Source organism: Monodelphis domestica, chromosome 5 (assembly GCF_027887165.1).
Source record: "Monodelphis domestica isolate mMonDom1 chromosome 5, mMonDom1.pri, whole genome shotgun sequence".
Lineage (NCBI taxonomy): Eukaryota > Metazoa > Chordata > Mammalia > Didelphimorphia > Didelphidae > Monodelphis > Monodelphis domestica.
Genome location: NC_077231.1, coordinates 30,314,988 through 30,322,783, shown reverse-complemented (window position 1 = coordinate 30,322,783; position 7,796 = coordinate 30,314,988). Strand labels below are relative to the sequence as shown.

The window sequence follows — 7,796 nt, the reverse complement described above, 5'->3', positions numbered from 1 at the left end:
GAGTTATAACCCATGGAGAGTAATGCGAACTCTGAGGAAATATGAGGAATAAGAGAATAGGTGGGGAGTACCAACTCCTTAATACTTCCTGTAGTCAAGGGAGACTGAGCATAAACAGGAAGTATGGGGGGGCGATCTCATCACCAGGATCAGCAGGAAAAGATAAGACAGAGCATTTTAAAGATACAGGTAAGAGTGTAAGAGAAGAGGAGGGAAGAGAGGGAATTTGCATTTGTTTCCCAGTATTTATTAGAGGTTTTAGGAATGTGGATTGGGAGGAGATCAAAGAATATGTAACATGGCATAGGTATTAACATTGGTTGAACTGACAATGACAAGATCAAAGAGGTGGAGATTAATCCAACCAGTGCTTTGCAAATGAATGTAGTCCAAGCCCAGGCATGGCAGTCAGCACCCTAATTGAACCTGCCAAGGAATCGTGGCAGTCAAGGCCCAGCCCATGAATTTGCCTGTCCTATGCTAGTCCTTTGGACTGTCCCTTTCCATACAATGAACATTAAGAGGTCTGACCATGTGTTTGGTAAATGCATATACAGGATACAATATCAATACATCAACCATACTTTCCAGATGCTAACATGCCTGGTATGCTACATAGCTCATATTTGAAATCTCCATGGAATCTTTGACTCCTTCTCCTAACCCTCGTTACCCACCCAGTCCTAGAAATTACAATTTTTATGATGCCAGTGATACCCTCATTTAGGCACTTCTCTATTCTCTATTCTAATTCTATTCTACTCCAATGGCCTGAGTCCCAGTTCTGTAGTTTCTCTGCTCCTTCTGGGCTGTTCCACTCTATCCTATGTTCAATTAAAGTAATTTAATCTATAAAGATTAGAAGAAATTTTTTTTATAAAGTGTAGCATCCCAAGCATATTCACATCTATGAAATATAAATGACTGTATGGCGACTGTGTCTCCAAGCATAAGGTTATACCAATGAGGCTTGTGAATGTAACCTTGAACTGGCCATGCGGCCCTTGGCTAAGACAAACTCATTAACATGCTCGGACTCAATTCCCCAGGAAAGCACGGTTTGCAATCTATACGCCCAAAGGTGTTCTCTCTACCTTGCCACCCAATCTTGATTGTCTATACTTTGTGATGTGGGTACTATGTCCTTGGGAGTACCGCCCAGGCAGGACAGGAATAAATTCAGAGGCAAACCAATGAACTTCCTCTTGGCCTTTCTCCCCTTCCATGGAGCTCCACTGAGCTCCTCAATGACTATCTCTCTCCTCTTGACCTTCTCCTTCCTGGAGGCTGTAACCATCTCGGCCTGCATTTCCTATCTTAATCTCCTCATCTACCTCGTGTTCCTTTGTACTCATACTTTCCTATCAAAGGGAGTATCATAGGGATTGCCTGCCCTATCCAACCACTGACTTGTCCGTGTCTTTCATTTCCACCCTGGTTCTCGGTCCCTACCTCTCCTCGGTTCCTACCTCTCCTCGGGTCCCATCACAAAGGTGAGCGGTGAGGTGAGCCCCTTCCCTTGTGGGACCCTGCTGGTCAGGGAAATCCATTAAGGAAAACCCCACAATAAAGTCATATATGTTTCCATAAAACCTAACAACAGATGTGAAGCCTAAGGAGATAGCCAACAAAACATTGTTGCTAAGTGCTGTAAAAAATAGACTCGAATACAGGACTACAATCCCCACAAGCCTTTGCTCCACTTCCCCAGAATGCCTTGTAATCTCACCTGGGCCAAGATCGAGAAGGTATTTAAGCTGATTCAAAGGCTTTTGAGGGGTGGCTTTTGGACTTCCATTTTGGAGCAGACATGTCTCTTGTGTGATGTGAGGTTATTTTGTCTAGGCCTCTGGCCTAGGCACATGTTTCTTACTTGTATATTCTTTAATCTTTAACCTTTAATAAACCTCTAAAAAAATATAATACTCCTTGCAGAAAGTAATTTCTACCTGCCTCAGTCTCCCCATATTCCTAAATTTTAACTGTTACAGTGCAGGGTCAGAGGATAGAATCAACATGACCCAGATATAGGTTGGGGAATTCGGAGCACAGATTTGCCAGAAGTTTTCATGCCTAGAAAAGAGGGTCCTATCTAAGTGTATATATAAGAATCCTTAGGTTTAATTTTGTAAGTGGGATCTCCTGGTAATATTCTGGGGGGACATTAATAAGGAAAATCACTTAGGGGAGTTTCAGTGGATGATTCCATCCTTCCTTGGGGCTGCTTTGCAGTCCCTAGTTTCCATGTCTGACTGTGTCAAACAGTGTGGTCTTTGATGGCTCCCAGCACATTTTTAGACAAAAGGTCAGGGTTTAAAAAAAAAAGTCAGAAGGGGAAGTTTAGGCAAGTAGGGGTGAGTGACTTGCTCAGGGTCACACAGATGGGAAATGTTACACCACTCTAATTGGCCAACTTTTCTAAGTTGTTTATCCTGGCTATGTTGCCTGTTCTAGGAAATCCCAGCCTTGACTGACTCCTACTTCATTCTTCCTGTACAGATCATCTTTGGCTAGTATTCCCTGTTTGAAGACTTCTAGAATCTCTAAGGGAGAGACAATCTGTCTCGTTATTTTTGGATGAATCCTTCTCTGTCTGCCCAAGAGAAAAATTAGCCTGAAATAGCTTGTCTTGTCTTTCATATATTCCCTTTCCCCCAAGTGGCCCAGTGGTCACTGTATTGATTAGATTCTGAAGTCCTTTAAAGTTGTTTATCTTTACATGCTACACTTGGCCATCAATGTTCTCCTGGGCAATCCCTAGAGGTTTTGTAGGCTGAAGCTTCCCAGATTTTGAGATTGGAGATTGTCAAACTTGACTTTGTCCTCTTGAGATAACTCATCACTGGCTATTGAATTTATTGGAGATGGTCCAAGCATAGCCCATGAATCTATCCAAAGTAACCCAGAACTAATTCCAAAGTTTGGTCCAAATGGCTCAGACCAGGGCAGCCAGTTCCCCCATGGAGACCATCCTAAGATTCAAAATGAATATTTTCTTCTGGAAACATTATAGTTTGGAGCTCCCTTAGACTTGGAATCATAAGATCTCTTGACTCTATAGTCCTTGTGACTCTAAGCAACCCATTTCTAGCCTGGACCTCTATCAAACTCCCTCACTGACAAATCTACATCTTTGATTCCTAAACTTTCAATATCCCAACCATTCATTCTAATCGGACAAAGAAGTAAATCAAACCTTCAGGTTCCTCATTGATCAGTATTAACAAGGGAATAGAAATAGGGGAACTAAAGAAAACTCAGAGACTACATCTTATCCCATCTCTGGACTACACAATGTCTTAATTACCCTCAGTTTCTCATAATGATGACAAATTACTTTGCTAGCTGTGATAGTACCATCTATCCACATCAAGGGGAAAAACTGTGGGAGTAGAAACACAGAAGAAAAACAACTGCTTGATCACATGGGTTGAGGGGATATGATTGGAGATGTAGACTCTAAGTGATATCCTAGTGCAAACATCAATAATATGGAAATAGGTCTTGATCAATACACATGTAAAACCCAGTGGAATTGCTTGTTGGCTAGGGGAGGGGGGTGGAAGGAGGGGAGGGAAAGAAAATGAATCTTGTAACCATTGAAAAATATTCTAATTAATAAATTAAATAAAATAAAAATTAAGTGATTTGCCCAGGGTCACATAGCTAGGAAGTATCTGAGGTCAAATTTGAACCTGGGACCTCCTGTCTCTAGGCCTGGCTCTCCACCCCTTGAGCCTTCTAGCTACTCCCTCCCATAAGGTATTTGTGCCAGGCTTCCTTGATGTCCAGGAAGGCTCATAATATCCTCAGCAACCTCAAAGGCCAGGTGTTCTCTAATGTCAGCTCTAGCTAGCAGCAGCAGCAGTAAACCCTGGCACCAGGTTGCTCTTAATCAAACGCCCCCCCCCCCCCCCCAATCCATTAGCACCGCCCACTTCCAGCCAGATTAGGAAGGAAACTGGAAATGATCATCAGACAGGTCCAAGGATTAGGCTCTGATGAGAGAGGGGGAAGGAAGGTTTTATGTATTGGGTTTGTCCACCCATCTGACCAGGTACCCTGGCTTGGATCATGTTGGTATCTCCAGTGCTTAGTCCATTGTCTAACACATGGTGGGTTTTCCATGAAGGACTCTTTGGTTGCCAAATGAACAAAAGATATTTATCCTGAAGAAGAGAAGACAGTTGTATTCAGGTATTTGAAAGGAAGGCTCCATGCAGAAGTTGGAGCCCAAGCTACCTCTTAAAGTGAGAAAGGGACTCCATTAGGCAGAGGTAAAAAGTGAATTCATTCCAGGCATGGGACACAGCCCAGGCAAAGTCAAGGAGGTGGGAGATGGAGTTTCCTGTGTGAGGATCAGAGAGACTAGTTTGGCTCACAGAGTAGAAGAGGGCCAGTGATATCCAAAGAGCCTGGAGCAATAGATGGGGGTAGGAGTTTCTCCTTTATCCTGGAGACAATATAAAGCCACTGGTGTGGGCTGAGCTTCTATTTGCCTCACTATAAGCGCATTGAAAGGAGGAATTGTTTCTATCCTTGATTTCTAGCAGTACCTGGAATATGGAATGGGAACATTCACAATGATGAGATCATCAGAAAGAATTGAGTTCAAATGAAGCCTCAGATACTTAGTTGTTTGATCCTGAGCAAGTCACTTAATTTAATTTATTATTATCTTTTTTTTTAATCCTTACTTTCTGACTTAGTATCAGTTCTAAGAAGGAAGAACCACAAGGGTTAAGCAATTGAGTTTAAGTGACTTACTCAGGGTCCCACAGCGAGGAAGCATCTGGCCAACTTTGATCCCAGGTCCTCCTGATGGTGCTTTATCCACCAGAGCAAGTCACTTCACAGATGTCTGTCTCAGTTTCTTCATCTGTAAAGTGGGAATATAACAGCACCTACCTCTCAGGGGTGTATGGGGTGCTCAGGGAGGGGTAATATCTCTGGTATGGAGGGCTTGTCGTGCCCTCCTAGGGCAGCTCTCTAGCCACTGACCCTCACCTGACACCCAGCTCTCACTTGTGGCTCCCAGTAGCTGCTAGCATGTGGCAACGGCCACACCCCGGGCAACGGCTTCGACAGGCTGGCCAAACCTTGTGAGGGTAGCCATCAGGTCGTCGACCCCTGGTGAACCAGGGCTTTGCTCATCCAGCATGTGAAGACTGCTTCGGTGGAACAGGCGGAAGAAACCAACAAGAAGGTTCAACGGCTGAGATGGCGATGCAGCAAGGCACTGTGGAGTGCTTAGGGCGTGATGGAGCACAAAAGACAACACAGCCATCCAATGCAGCTGAGGAAGTCTCCAGGTGTAACGACATTTCATGCCACTGGACCCAGGCTTCCAACGCCGAGAGAGTGGGACTGTCTCTGTGCATCGATTTTTCCACTTAAATCTTCATGCACAGGTGTCTTTGTGCACAAAAACTCACAAAGACAATCATCATCCTCGGTTTGAGAGACCACCAACAACAACAACCTCTCAGGGTTATTTTGAGGATTAAATGAGATCATGTATGTTTTTCAATGCGCTCAGCACAGTGCCTGGCAAACAGAAAGTACTTAATAAGTGCTTGTCCCCCTTCCCCTTCTCTCCCTTTACCTCCTCATTTGAGTATTTGAGAAAACACTGGAAGTGACAAGCTTTTAGAAGCAGATGAGCAGTTGCCCATTTATGCAAACTCCTCTATTTGGCATCACTTAAAGCTTTTCACAATCCAAACTCCCCCCATTTGTAGGTAATTTTTCCTCTGTAACATAAGTCTCAGAGGGTTTCCTGGGACACTGAGAGGAATTGCAGATGATCATCAGTAGTGCATATCTGAAGCAGGACTTGAACCCAAGGTTTCTTGACTCTGAGGCCAGTCCTCTCTCTACTATACTGTGCTGTCTCCCCTGGCAAAGATCCTGGTGTGGTTTGCCATTTCTTTCTCCAGCCCATTTTACAGATGAGGAAACAGAGGCAAACGGGGTGAAGTGACTTACCCAGGGTCACATAGCTAGTAAGTGTCTGAAGCCAGATTTGAACTAGGGAAGACTGACTTCAGGCCCTGTTCTCTATCCCCAGCACCAAATCAGTATCCACTCCCTATTTCAATCAGTACAATCAACATCCAGGTTAGAAATCTTCGAATCACCCTTGATTCTGCCATTTCTTTCTTCTCCTCCACGGTCCAGCATTTGATTTCATTTCCCCATCCCTTGCTCAAAACCCTGCTGCATTCACTCGATGCCCATCTAGAGGATTAAAGTAACTCAGGATAACATTTCAGCCATTCCATAGCCTGCCCTCCCCAAACCTTCTCCCTCACCAGATCAATATTTGTATATCTCAGCTCACCATCAGGAATGTAGAAACCTTAACTTGGTTTTCTTTTGGATCCTCGTCTATAATGTGTTATGAAAATTAATACATAGAGCAGGAGTCTCCAGTTTTTACAACCATTCCCTTCATCAGTTAAAAAATAAAAATTGAGGGGGCAGCTGGGTGGCTCAGTAGATTGAGAGCCAGGCCTAGAGAAGGTAGATCCTGAGTTCAAATCTGAACTCAGCTACTTCTAACTTGAGTGATTCTGGGCAAGTCACTTAACCCCCATTGCCTTGCCCTGATGGCTCTTCTGTCTTGGAACAAACATACATAGTACTGATTTTAAGGCAGAAGGTAAGGGTTTTTAAAAATAAAACAAAACAAATATTAATCATGACCTCCCAGTAGGGACAACTAGGTCACAAAGTGGTTAGAGTATGGTCTAGGAGTGAGAAACAACTGAGTTCAAATGACTAGTTATATAACTCTTGTCAAATTCACAATCTCTTTCAGCCTCAGTTTCCTCATCTGTAAAATGAGTATAAACATAGCACCTACCTCACAGGATCAGATAACAGATTTGCAAACATTAAAAGTTATATAAATGCTTGGTATTATTATATTTACACAATCCTGGATTATCTGTGTACTGCTATCTTTATAATTAGGTGCATTATAAAACTTACACAAAATAGCCTTTTTCAAAGGCTGAGACACCAGGGTTGTGACTTTCCCAATGCTGGGGTCCAGGTTGTTGTTACCTTCTAACTATTCTGAGAGGCTCAGAACTGACTTGCAATGGACAAGGCTGGGAGCTCTATGAAAGGGAAGGATGGAGTGGAGGAGTGTTGGGGGAGCATTATTGGGTTAGAGATAAGCCTCAAAATTGGCTGTTTTGGAGAAAGTGACATACAAACCATGTTTTCACCACTGTCAACAAACAATTAGTAAATGCTTTCTTTGTACCATACACTGTGACAATCCCTTGGATACAGAGAAAGGTCAAAACAATACCTGCCTTCAAGGAGCTCACAGTCTAATAGGAGGTGACAGGTTTACTCTGTACATGATATGTATGCGACAGAGGTCTTCTTTCGAGCCTTATTTCAATATTAGGTTTCACTGGTTGGTTGGTTGGTTTGAAATCCACAGAAGTACAAAATAACAAGAGGATCTAGGGAAGGCCCGGCGAGCCCCAGAGGAAGGGTTCAGGGAATACCGCCCAGAAGTTCAGCAGAACGAGGAAGAAGGAAGTATTAAAACTTCTCAAGTGAACGCCCACTGGGCTGACTTGGAAGGAAATTATCTCGTGGACATCACGTGCCTTCGCTTTTTCCAATTGAAATTTTAGTTTTAGCCGCGTCCCCTGATCCCCATGGAAACTATCACCGCCCCCCTCTCGATCATCCCGCCTCCTCCGAGGCTCCGCTTCGGCTGTACCATTGGTCGTCAAGACGACAATCAAGAACACGCGCCTGTTTTGGAA

The 7,796-nt window shown here is 43.7% G+C and overlaps 1 long non-coding RNA gene across 1 annotated transcript; it reads right to left on the bottom strand.

Moving 5' to 3' along the window:
• Window positions 1-225: 225 nt before the first annotated feature.
• Window positions 226-7,745, bottom strand: LOC130454378 (uncharacterized). Its single transcript, XR_008912017.1, has 2 exons — window positions 7,325-7,745; window positions 226-5,547 (listed from the first exon to the last, which is right to left on the bottom strand). It is a non-coding gene; the product is annotated as an uncharacterized LOC130454378 (long non-coding RNA).
• Window positions 7,746-7,796: the final 51 nt, after the last annotated feature.